The sequence below is a fragment of the Sinohyriopsis cumingii genome, unplaced genomic scaffold (genome assembly GCF_028554795.1).
Source record: "Sinohyriopsis cumingii isolate HCF-2022 unplaced genomic scaffold, ASM2855479v2 utg001656l, whole genome shotgun sequence".
Taxonomy (NCBI): Eukaryota; Metazoa; Mollusca; class Bivalvia; order Unionida; family Unionidae; genus Sinohyriopsis; species Sinohyriopsis cumingii.
This window is the reverse complement of record NW_028316032.1, coordinates 182,924-196,745: the sequence shown is the minus strand read 5'-3', so window position 1 is coordinate 196,745 and position 13,822 is coordinate 182,924. Positions and strand designations below refer to the sequence as shown.

General features: G+C 35.6%; 1 non-coding gene across 1 annotated transcript; it reads left to right on the top strand.

Annotated features, from left to right (window-relative positions):
* Nucleotides 1-9,962: 9,962 nt before the first annotated feature.
* On the top strand, nucleotides 9,963-10,035 carry Trnak-uuu (transfer RNA lysine (anticodon UUU)). The gene has a single exon. It is a non-coding gene; the product is annotated as a tRNA-Lys (tRNA).
* The last annotated feature ends 3,787 nt before the right edge of the window (nucleotides 10,036-13,822 follow it).

Below are 13,822 nucleotides of genomic sequence, written 5' to 3'. Positions count from 1 at the left end.
GACCACCGAATTCAGGTGTCCGAGAGACGGTGATCGTACCTCCATTAAAACCGTGAACACATCCTGCATGCATATCTCATGCAGTTATTGTTGATTGAAACGAGAAGTGTTTATACGTCTTCACGGTGCATTCTTCGTTTTGTCTCCATTACAACGTTTGAATAAACAATTTAGAACACGAAACAACTGATAGTAGCTTGCAGTGGTAGTGTCTCATTACTTTAAACATATTGTCTGTTAGGTGGAGCTTTTAGACTGGCGTTGACTTTTGTGCTTCTGTCCGTATATTTTAATAATATTCGTATCATAATATGAATGCATTCAATTTGCATATGATATAGTGGATGCGTTAGATTTACTGGAATCAAGAAGAAATGCTGACAGAATGATCAACATCTCTTAGAGTTGATTAAATTGGGTACTCTATCCCCTTCGCATGGACATGTGGATACGCTCTCATTTAGGGACATCTTAGGAAAGGAGAGAAATACTTGCAGGTATATCTATATTCATTTTGACAACAATTGAAAATCAGTGGAAGCTAAATCATAACCACCTACCCTCGGACTTTCACCCATGACCCTTAGATTAAATGTCGGATGCTCTAGCGACTGAGATTGGGGCACTACTCATCCAAATTCTGTCAGTTTGTCAGTCTCGGATTTTGCTGCGTAGCCCTTTCCATTAAATATTTAAAGGGTGCGGCCATATTTGTATCACATGACGTTTAGCAGTTATGGTGCAGATAGATGCCCAGAGCTCGGTTCAAACGAAAATGCTTTTCTTTACATTTCACGTCAATATCATTTCATTGCACAAGTCTTTGGAATAAAGAGTTTTTTGTTATGAAAACAAAATTCAGTAAATGCGTCCCCCACTGCTGCCATCATATTTGTATTTCCAGTAATGCTGCATATTAGTTCGTTAACTGAGAAATGAATGAGTCATAATTACCCAATAGTGTTACGAATCTATGGTCATACACTAAAAAACAAACCTAAGCAAAACCAAAACGGTTTGTAATACTGAACAAATAATTCAGTTAACAAAGTTGTAAAATGAAAATGTAAGAGGGACTTACAGCATTATGAATTGCATCCAAAATCATCCCAAAATGTTATCTTCAAGTCCAAAGGAATAGAATGTTCCGAATAAAATCTACATCCTCAAATGCATTGGTCTACCAACAGTTCTGATATATCACAATGGCATTTTCAAGAATTCTTTAGAAATAATTCACAATAGGCCAAAAATAATATTTTAACCCACATAGCATTTTGTGGCTCCAATGAATAATTCAAACAAATGTTTGCTTCCAAATAATATCTAAACACAACAATAAATATATCTGAAGAATAATGTTACAAGAAGAACATACAAAATATGACTGACCAAATAGTCCAACTCCACGTACTTAAATACAGACATAAGGACTGAAAACTCATTAGCTACTACTCACTACGTGACAATGAACAAATATCCCTAAAAGCTCCGGTGGCCTAGTAATTACAGCGTACGCCTCGGATGCGGGAGTTCGTGGGATCGATCCCCGGCCGAGTCATACCAAAGACTTACAAATATGGTACTAACAGCTGCCTTGCTTGGAGCTCAGCATTAAGAGGTTAGTGTTAGGACTGGTCGGCCGGGTCTCAGGATAAAGTGACTGGGTGGGACATCATGCCACATGTCTGCGGCATGATGCCCCAGTGCTAGCCATCACTATAAACTGCCACACTGCAGACATCGTAGCGATATGACTGACAAATTCTTAAAAGCTACCTTAAAAATACAAATCACATGCACACACAAACACACACACACACACACACAAATCTCCCATGTCGTAGAAATAAAACCACCACATCTAACACACACCTTCCGTATTTATGTATTTTCTCCTGTACCGATCCATAGAAGAAAATCACAAATATGTATAGAGAACAATTAATTGGAAGCAAGTTTATCAACTTACAGGTACTATTTAATTGATTATGTAGTGTGTAAGCATTGCTTTCTCTGGAAACAAAAAATTTCAAGATAGGTGATTTTCACATGTGTAATTAACTGAGAGAAATTAAGGAAAGAATGCGAAGATTTAAGAGAAGAGCAGAAGGATAGTGTTTGTGTTGTCCGGACTGTAAAATCATAACTGTTAACACAAAGAAACAATGACTAGTCTTAACTTTAGCAACTTGCTCGGCTAATGACACATTTGTGCATTTCCTTATGCAGCAAAATTTAAATTCCTCCGTGAATGGTTGATTGCCATATAAACTGGATTATTGTTTCCATAAGGGGCTAACATCTAAGATCCAATCAATCCTAGACGCTAGCTATGTGAAGTTGATGAGATAACGATTAACCATGTTGCGCATAACTACCCGAGCCAACATTCGACCATGCATTAACAAGTAGCCCGCCTAGCTCAGTCGGTAGAGCATCAGACTTTAAATCTGAGGGTCGTGAGTTCGAGTCCCACGGTGGGCGTACAATTTTTAATACCATTACAAATTTATACTACACTTTGTACACGCGTCTATTTAGCTACAAATAGGTGTGATGGTAAATGTCCCACAGAAATGTTTTTATTTTCTCATATAATCATTTTTATGTTGAATTTTGATATCCTCTTTTTCAAATTCATTAGCTTGTCAATGTCTTTCTGGTTTCCACACAGCCCTCATAAAGGTACTGATTATGGTAGTGACCCTGTATGTACCCATCCAGATAAAAAGTGAATGAAATATGTAAGTTCATTTACATATTCTATATACTTCTATTGAAGCGTTTTGTTTTGTAATTCAATAGTGTTGGGATTTTTCTATCCTATCCTTGTACTGGTGTATATTTTTGTTTGTTATCTAATATTTTCGAGCTCTTAGCGCTTTAACCTCTTAGGCGCTGTACTAAGTCCACATAATTAGTATTATTATTATTATTATTATTATTATTATTATTATTATTAATATTATTATTGTTATTATTTTTATTATTATTATTATTATTATTATTATTATTATTATTATTATTATTATTATCAATTGTGGGAATTTCCAAAATACTGATAAACAATTCTTCCGAATTATTTCTTCATTTTGATTTAGCAACTAAAATTGTAAGTCAGCAAAAATTCATTTTTACGACTAACATCTTTCTTTCTTTCCTTTTTTTTTTTTTTGGTCATTTTTTTTTTTATTCTTCTTTTTTGTGTTTTAACCATTAATATCACCGCACCGGATTGCGCGATCCTTGTGGCCACTGCTTTCGAGTGTCCGATAGCCCGTAATCATACTTCCCACAAAACTGTGAACTCATTATTGTAACCTTCATGACTTGATCTAAGATAGGTTTCTTTCACATATGTACGGTGCAGTCTTTATTTTCTCCACGTTGCAAAGTTTCATCTAACTCATCAGAACAGGAAAGAACTGACAGTACCTTGCAGTGCTAGTCTCTTTTCTTCTCTTCTTTTTAAGACATATTAACTTTTAGTCGCAGATTTTAAAATTCCTTTGAGATTTGTGTTACATTGCGAATTACATATTATGTTATTGTTTGAATCGTAAAATTAATGCATTTAATTCTCAAACGATGCATTGCATTCTTTAGCTTACTTAAATCGAGAACTATTATCAAAACTCGCAATTGATAAATCATTTTTAAAAAATCCATATTTTCATTCATTTAGATTGAGCATCCGAAACTGGACGGCAACAATTTAATTTTAAGACTTAGTATTTTCACCAATACAATCATCGCATTCTATACCGCGATGTTGTGACCACCGAATTCAGGTGTCCGAGAGGCGGTGATCGTACCTCCATTAAAACCGTGAACACATCCTGCATGCATATCTCATGCAGTTATTGTTGATTGAAACGAGAAGTGTTTATACGTCTTCACGGTGCATTCTTCGTTTTGTCTCCATTACAACGTTTGAATAAACAATTTAGAACACGAAACAACTGATAGTAGCTTGCAGTGGTAGTGTCTCATTACTTTAAACATATTGTCTGTTAGGTGGAGCTTTTAGACTGGCGTTGACTTTTGTGCTTCTGTCCGTATATTTTAATAATATTCGTATCATAATATGAATGCATTCAATTTGCATATGATATAGTGGATGCGTTAGATTTACTGGAATCAAGAAGAAATGCTGACAGAATGATCAACATCTCTTAGAGTTGATTAAATTGGGTACTCTATCCCCTTCGCATGGACATGTGGATACGCTCTCATTTAGGGACATTTTAGGAAAGGAGAGAAATACTTGCAGGTATATCTATATTCATTTTGACAACAATTGAAAATCAGTGGAAGCTAAATCATAACCACCTACCCTCGGACTTTCACCCATGACCCTTAGATTAAATGTCGGATGCTCTAGCGACTGAGATTGGGGCACTACTCATCCAAATTCTGTCAGTTTGTCAGTCTCGGATTTTGCTGCGTAGCCCTTTCCATTACATATTTAAAGGGCGCGGCCATATTTGTATCACATGACGTTTAGCAGTTATGGTGCAGATAGATGCCCAGAGCTCGGTTCAAACGAAAATGCTTTTCTTTACATTTCACGTCAATATCATTTCATTGCACAAGTCTTTGGAATTAAGAGTTTTTTGTTATGAAAACAAAATTCAGTAAATGCGTCCCCCACTGCTGCCATCATATTTGCATTTCCAGTAATGCTGCATATTAGTTCGTTAACTGAGAAATGAATGAGTCATAATTACCCAATAGTATTACGAATCTATGGTCATACACTAAAAAACAAACATAAGCAAAACCAAAACGGTTTGTAATACTGAACAAATAATTCAGTTAACAAAGTTGCAAAATGAACATGTAAGAGGGACTTACAGCATTATGAATTGCATCCAAAATCATCCCAAAATGTTATCTTCAAGTCCAAAGGAATAGAATGTTCCGAATAAAATCTACATCCTCAAATGCATTGGTCTACCAACAGTTCTGATATATCACAATGGCATTTTCAAGAATTCTTTAGAAATAATTCACAATAGGCCAAAAATAATATTTTAACCCACATAGCATTTTGTGGCTCCAATGAATAATTCAAACAAATGTTTGCTTCCAAATAATATCTAAACACAACAATAAATATATCTGAAGAATAATGTTACAAGAAGAACATACAAAATATGACTGACCAAATAGTCCAACTCCACGTACTTAAATACAGACATAAGGACTGAAAACTCATTAGCTACTACTCACTACGTGACAATGAACAAATATCCCTAAAAGCTCCGGTGGCCTAGTAATTACAGCGTACGCCTCGGATGCGGGAGTTCGTGGGATCGATCCCCGGCCGAGTCATACCAAAGACTTACAAATATGGTACTAACAGCTGCCTTGCTTGGAGCTCAGCATTAAGAGGTTAGTGTTAGGACTGGTCGGCCGGGTCTCAGGATAAAGTGACTGGGTGGGACATCATGCCACATGTCTGCGGCATGATGCCCCAGTGCTAGCCATCACTATAAACTGCCACACTGCAGACATCGTAGCGATATGACTGACAAATTCTTAAAAGCTACCTTAAAAATACAAATCACATGCACACACAAACACACACACACACACACACAAATCTCCCATGTCGTAGAAATAAAACCACCACATCTAACACACACCTTCCGTATTTATGTATTTTCTCCTGTACCGATCCATAGAAGAAAATCACAAATATGTATAGAGAACAATTAATTGGAAGCAAGTTTATCAACTTACAGGTACTATTTAATTGATTATGTAGTGTGTAAGCATTGCTTTCTCTGGAAACAAAAAATTTCAAGATAGGTGATTTTCACATGTGTAATTAACTGAGAGAAATTAAGGAAAGAATGCGAAGATTTAAGAGAAGAGCAGAAGGATAGTGTTTGTGTTGTCCGGACTGTAAAATCATAACTGTTAACACAAAGAAACAATGACTAGTCTTAACTTTAGCAACTTGCTCGGCTAATGACACATTTGTGCATTTCCTTATGCAGCAAAATTTAAATTCCTCCGTGAATGGTTGATTGCCATATAAACTGGATTATTGTTTCCATAAGGGGCTAACATCTAAGATCCAATCAATCCTAGACGCTAGCTATGTGAAGTTGATGAGATAACGATTAACCATGTTGCGCATAACTACCCGAGCCAACATTCGACCATGCATTAACAAGTAGCCCGCCTAGCTCAGTCGGTAGAGCATCAGACTTTAAATCTGAGGGTCGTGAGTTCGAGTCCCACGGTGGGCGTACAATTTTTAATACCATTACAAATTTATACTACACTTTGTACACGCGTCTATTTAGCTACAAATAGGTGTGATGGTAAATGTCCCACAGAAATGTTTTTATTTTCTCATATAATCATTTTTATGTTGAATTTTGATATCCTCTTTTTCAAATTCATTAGCTTGTCAATGTCTTTCTGGTTTCCACACAGCCCTCATAAAGGTACTGATTATGGTAGTGACCCTGTATGTACCCATCCAGATAAAAAGTGAATGAAATATGTAAGTTCATTTACATATTCTATATACTTCTATTGAAGCGTTTTGTTTTGTAATTCAATAGTGTTGGGATTTTTCTATCCTATCCTTGTACTGGTGTATATTTTTGTTTGTTATCTAATATTTTCGAGCTCTTAGCGCTTTAACCTCTTAGGCGCTGTACTAAGTCCACATAATTAGTATTATTATTATTATTATTATTATTATTATTATTATTAATATTATTATTGTTATTATTTTTATTATTATTATTATTATTATTATTATTATTATTATTATTATTATCAATTGTGGGAATTTCCAAAATACTGATAAACAATTCTTCCGACTTATTTCTTCATTTTGATTTAGCAACTAAAATTGTAAGTCAGCAAAAATTCATTTTTACGACTAACATCTTTCTTTCTTTCCTTTTTTTTTTTTTTGGTCATTTTTTTTTTATTCTTCTTTTTTGTGTTTTAACCATTAATATCACCGCACCGGATTGCGCGATCCTTGTGGCCACTGCTTTCGAGTGTCCGATAGCCCGTAATCATACTTCCCACAAAACTGTGAACTCATTATTGTAACCTTCATGACTTGATCTAAGATAGGTTTCTTTCACATATGTACGGTGCAGTCTTTATTTTCTCCACGTTGCAAAGTTTCATCTAACTCATCAGAACAGGAAAGAACTGACAGTACCTTGCAGTGCTAGTCTCTTTTCTTCTCTTCTTTTTAAGACATATTAACTTTTAGTCGCAGATTTTAAAATTCCTTTGAGATTTGTGTTACATTGCGAATTACATATTATGTTATTGTTTGAATCGTAAAATTAATGCATTTAATTCTCAAACGATGCATTGCATTCTTTAGCTTACTTAAATCGAGAACTATTATCAAAACTCGCAATTGATAAATCATTTTTAAAAAATCCATATTTTCATTCATTTAGATTGAGCATCCGAAACTGGACGGCAACAATTTAATTTTAAGACTTAGTATTTTCACCAATACAATCATCGCATTCTATACCGCGATGTTGTGACCACCGAATTCAGGTGTCCGAGAGGCGGTGATCGTACCTCCATTAAAACCGTGAACACATCCTGCATGCATATCTCATGCAGTTATTGTTGATTGAAACGAGAAGTGTTTATACGTCTTCACGGTGCATTCTTCGTTTTGTCTCCATTACAACGTTTGAATAAACAATTTAGAACACGAAACAACTGATAGTAGCTTGCAGTGGTAGTGTCTCATTACTTTAAACATATTGTCTGTTAGGTGGAGCTTTTAGACTGGCGTTGACTTTTGTGCTTCTGTCCGTATATTTTAATAATATTCGTATCATAATATGAATGCATTCAATTTGCATATGATATAGTGGATGCGTTAGATTTACTGGAATCAAGAAGAAATGCTGACAGAATGATCAACATCTCTTAGAGTTGATTAAATTGGGCACTCTATCCCCTTCGCATGGACATGTGGATACGCTCTCATTTAGGGACATCTTAGGAAAGGAGAGAAATACTTGCAGGTATATCTATATTCATTTTGACAACAATTGAAAATCAGTGGAAGCTAAATCATAACCACCTACCCTCGGACTTTCACCCATGACCCTTAGATTAAATGTCGGATGCTCTAGCGACTGAGATTGGGGCACTACTCATCCAAATTCTGTCAGTTTGTCAGTCTCGGATTTTGCTGCGTAGCCCTTTCCATTAAATATTTAAAGGGTGCGGCCATATTTGTATCACATGACGTTTAGCAGTTATGGTGCAGATAGATGCCCAGAGCTCGGTTCAAACGAAAATGCTTTTCTTTACATTTCACGTCAATATCATTTCATTGCACAAGTCTTTGGAATAAAGAGTTTTTTGTTATGAAAACAAAATTCAATAAATGCGTCCCCCACTGCTGCCATCATATTTGCATTTCCAGTAATGCTGCATATTAGTTCGTTAACTGAGAAATGAATGAGTCATAATTACCCAATAGTGTTACGAATCTATGGTCATACACTAAAAAACAAACCTAAGCAAAACCAAAACGGTTTGTAATACTGAACAAATAATTCAGTTAACAAAGTTGTAAAATGAAAATGTAAGAGGGACTTACAGCATTATGAATTGCATCCAAAATCATCCCAAAATGTTATCTTCAAGTCCAAAGGAATAGAATGTTCCGAATAAAATCTACATCCTCAAATGCATTGGTCTACCAACAGTTCTGATATATCACAATGGCATTTTCAAGAATTCTTTAGAAATAATTCACAATAGGCCAAAAATAATATTTTAACCCACATAGCATTTTGTGGCTCCAATGAATAATTCAAACAAATGTTTGCTTCCAAATAATATCTAAACACAACAATAAATATATCTGAAGAATAATGTTACAAGAAGAACATACAAAATATGACTGACCAAATAGTCCAACTCCACGTACTTAAATACAGACATAAGGACTGAAAACTCATTAGCTACTACTCACTACGTGACAATGAACAAATATCCCTAAAAGCTCCGGTGGCCTAGTAATTACAGCGTACGCCTCGGATGCGGGAGTTCGTGGGATCGATCCCCGGCCGAGTCATACCAAAGACTTACAAATATGGTACTAACAGCTGCCTTGCTTGGAGCTCAGCATTAAGAGGTTAGTGTTAGGACTGGTCGGCCGGGTCTCAGGATAAAGTGACTGGGTGGGACATCATGCCACATGTCTGCGGCATGATGCCCCAGTGCTAGCCATCACTATAAACTGCCACACTGCAGACATCGTAGCGATATGACTGACAAATTCTTAAAAGCTACCTTAAAAATACAAATCACATGCACACACAAACACACACACACACACACACAAATCTCCCATGTCGTAGAAATAAAACCACCACATCTAACACACACCTTCCGTATTTATGTATTTTCTCCTGTACCGATCCATAGAAGAAAATCACAAATATGTATAGAGAACAATTAATTGGAAGCAAGTTTATCAACTTACAGGTACTATTTAATTGATTATGTAGTGTGTAAGCATTGCTTTCTCTGGAAACAAAAAATTTCAAGATAGGTGATTTTCACATGTGTAATTAACTGAGAGAAATTAAGGAAAGAATGCGAAGATTTAAGAGAAGAGCAGAAGGATAGTGTTTGTGTTGTCCGGACTGTAAAATCATAACTGTTAACACAAAGAAACAACGACTAGTCTTAACTTTAACAACTTGCTCGGCTAATGACACATTTGTGCATTTCCTTATGCAGCAAAATTTAAATTCCTCCGTGAATGATTGACTGCCATATAAACTGGATTATTGTTTCCATAAGGGGCTAACATCTAAGATCCAATCAATCCTAGACGCTAGCTATGTGAAGTTGATGAGATAACGATTAACCATGTTGCGCATAACTACCCGAGCCAACATTCGACCATGCATTAACAAGTAGCCCGCCTAGCTCAGTCGGTAGAGCATCAGACTTTTAATCTGAGGGTCGTGAGTTCGAGTCCCACGGTGGGCGTACAATTTTTAATACCATTACAAATTTATACTACACTTTGTACACGCGTCTATTTAGCTACAAATAGGTGTGATGGTAAATGTCCCACAGAAACGTTTTTATTTTCTCATATAATCATTTTTATGTTGAATTTTGATATCCTCTTTTTCAAATTCATTAGCTTGTCAATGTCTTTCTGGTTTCCACACAGCCCTCAGAAAGGTACTGATTATGGTAGTGACCCTGTATGTACCCATCCAGATAAAAAGTGAATGAAATATGTAAGTTCATTTACATATTCTATATACTTCTATTGAAGCGTTTTGTTTTGTAATTCAATAGTGTTGGGATTTTTCTATCCTATCCTTGTACTGGTGTATATTTTTGTTTGTTATCTAATATTTTCGAGCTCTTAGCGCTTTAACGTCTTAGGCGCTGTACTAAGTCCACATAATTAGTATTATTATTATTATTATTATTATTATTATTATTATTAATATTATTATTGTTATTATTTTTATTATTATTATTATTATTATTATTATTATTATTATTATTATTATTATTATTATCAATTGTGGGAATTTCCAAAATACTGATAAACAATTCTTCCGAATTATTTGTTCATTTTGATTTAGCAACTAAAATTGTAAGTCAGCAAAAATTCATTTTTACGACTAACATCTTTCTTTCTTTCCTTTTTTTTTTTTTTTTGGTCATTTTTTTTTATTCTTCTTTTTTGTGTTTTAACCATTAATATCACCGCACCGGATTGCGCGATCCTTGTGGCCACTGCTTTCGAGTTTCCGATAGCCCGTAATCATACTTCCCACAAAACTGTGAACTCATTATTGTAACCTTCATGACTTGATCTAAGATAGGTTTCTTTCACATATGTACGGTGCAGTCTTTATTTTCTCCACGTTGCAAAGTTTCATCTAACTCATCAGAACAGGAAAGAACTGACAGTACCTTGCAGTGCTAGTCTCTTTTCTTCTCTTCTTTTCAAGACATATTAACTTTTAGTCGCAGATTTTAAAATTCCTTTGAGATTTGTGTTACATTGCGAATTACATATTATGTTATTGTTTGAATCGTAAAATTAATGCATTTAATTCTCAAACGATGCATTGCATTCTTTAGCTTACTTAAATCGAGAACTATTATCAAAACTCGCAATTGATAAATCATTTTTAAAAAATCCATATTTTCATTCATTTAGATTGAGCATCCGAAACTGGACGGCAACAATTTAATTTTAAGACTTAGTATTTTCACCAATACAATCATCGCATTCTATACCGCGATGTTGTGACCACCGAATTCAGGTGTCCGAGAGGCGGTGATCGTACCTCCATTAAAACCGTGAACACATCCTGCATGCATATCTCATGCAGTTATTGTTGATTGAAACGAGAAGTGTTTATACGTCTTCACGGTGCATTCTTCGTTTTGTCTCCATTACAACGTTTGAATAAACAATTTAGAACACGAAACAACTGATAGTAGCTTGCAGTGGTAGTGTCTCATTACTTTAAACATATTGTCTGTTAGGTGGAGCTTTTAGACTGGCGTTGACTTTTGTGCTTCTGTCCGTATATTTTAACAATATTCGTATCATAATATGAATGCATTCAATTTGCATATGATATAGTGGATGCGTTAGATTTACTGGAATCAAGAAGAAATGCTGACAGAATGATCAACATCTCTTAGAGTTGATTAAATTGGGCACTCTATCCCCTTCGCATGGACATGTGGATACGCTCTCATTTAGGGACATTTTAGGAAAGGAGAGAAATACTTGCAGGTATATCTATATTCATTTTGACAACAATTGAAAATCAGTGGAAGCTAAATCATAATCACCTACCCTCGGACTTTCACCCATGACCCTTAGATTAAATGTCGGATGCTCTAGCGACTGAGATTGGGGCACTACTCATCCAAATTCTGTCAGTTTGTCAGTCTCGGATTTTGCTGCGTAGCCCTTTCCATTACATATTTAAAGGGCGCGGCCATATTTGTATCACATGACGTTTAGCAGTTATGGTGCAGATAGATGCCCAGAGCTCGGTTCAAACGAAAATGCTTTTCTTTACATTTCACGTCAATATCATTTAATTGCACAAGTCTTTGGAATTAAGAGTTTTTTGTTATGAAAACAAAATTCAGTAAATGCGTCCCCCACTGCTGCCATCATATTTGCATTTCCAGTAATGCTGCATATTAGTTCGTTAACTGAGAAATGAATGAGTCATAATTACCCAATAGTGTTACGAATCTATGGTCATACACTAAAAAACAAACCTAAGCAAAACCAAAACGGTTTGTAATACTGAACAAATAATTCAGTTAACAAAGTTGTAAAATGAAAATGTAAGAGGGACTTACAGCATTATGAATTGCATCCAAAATCATCCCAAAATGTTATCTTCAAGTCCAAAGGAATAGAATGTTCCGAATAAAATCTACATCCTCAAATGCATTGGTCTACCAACAGTTCTGATATATCACAATGGCATTTTCAAGAATTCTTTAGAAATAATTCACAATAGGCCAAAAATAATATTTTAACCCACATAGCATTTTGTGGCTCCAATGAATAATTCAAACAAATGTTTGCTTCCAAATAATATCTAAACACAACAATAAATATATCTGAAGAATAATGTTACAAGAAGAACATACAAAATATGACTGACCAAATAGTCCAACTCCACGTACTTAAATACAGACATAAGGACTGAAAACTCATTAGCTACTACTCACTACGTGACAATGAACAAATATCCCTAAAAGCTCCGGTGGCCTAGTAATTACAGCGTACGCCTCGGATGCGGGAGTTCGTGGGATCGATCCCCGGCCGAGTCATACCAAAGACTTACAAATATGGTACTAACAGCTGCCTTGCTTGGAGCTCAGCATTAAGAGGTTAGTGTTAGGACTGGTCGGCCGGGTCTCAGGATAAAGTGACTGGGTGGGACATCATGCCACATGTCTGCGGCATGATGCCCCAGTGCTAGCCATCACTATAAACTGCCACACTGCAGACATCGTAGCGATATGACTGACAAATTCTTAAAAGCTACCTTAAAAATACAAATCACATGCACACACAAACACACACACACACACACACAAATCTCCCATGTCGTAGAAATAAAACCACCACATCTAACACACACCTTCCGTATTTATGTATTTTCTCCTGTACCGATCCATAGAAGAAAATCACAAATATGTATAGAGAACAATTAATTGGAAGCAAGTTTATCAACTTACAGGTACTATTTAATTGATTATGTAGTGTGTAAGCATTGCTTTCTCTGGAAACAAAAAATTTCAAGATAGGTGATTTTCACATGTGTAATTAACTGAGAGAAATTAAGGAAAGAATGCGAAGATTTAAGAGAAGAGCAGAAGGATAGTGTTTGTGTTGTCCGGACTGTAAAATCATAACTGATAACACAAAGAAACAATGACTAGTCTTAACTTTAACAACTTGCTCGGCTAATGACACATTTGTGCATTTCCTTATGCAGCAAAATATAAATTCCTCCGTGAATGATTGATTGCCATATAAACTGGATTATTGTTTCCATAAGGGGCTAACATCTAAGATCCAATCAATCCTAGACGCTAGCTATGTGAAGTTGATGAGATAACGATTAACCATGTTGCGCATAACTACCCGAGCCAACATTCGACCATGCATTAACAAGTAGCCCGCCTAGCTCAGTCGGTAGAGCATCAGACTTTTAATCTGAGGGTCGTGAGTTCGAGTTCCACGGTGGGCGTACAATTT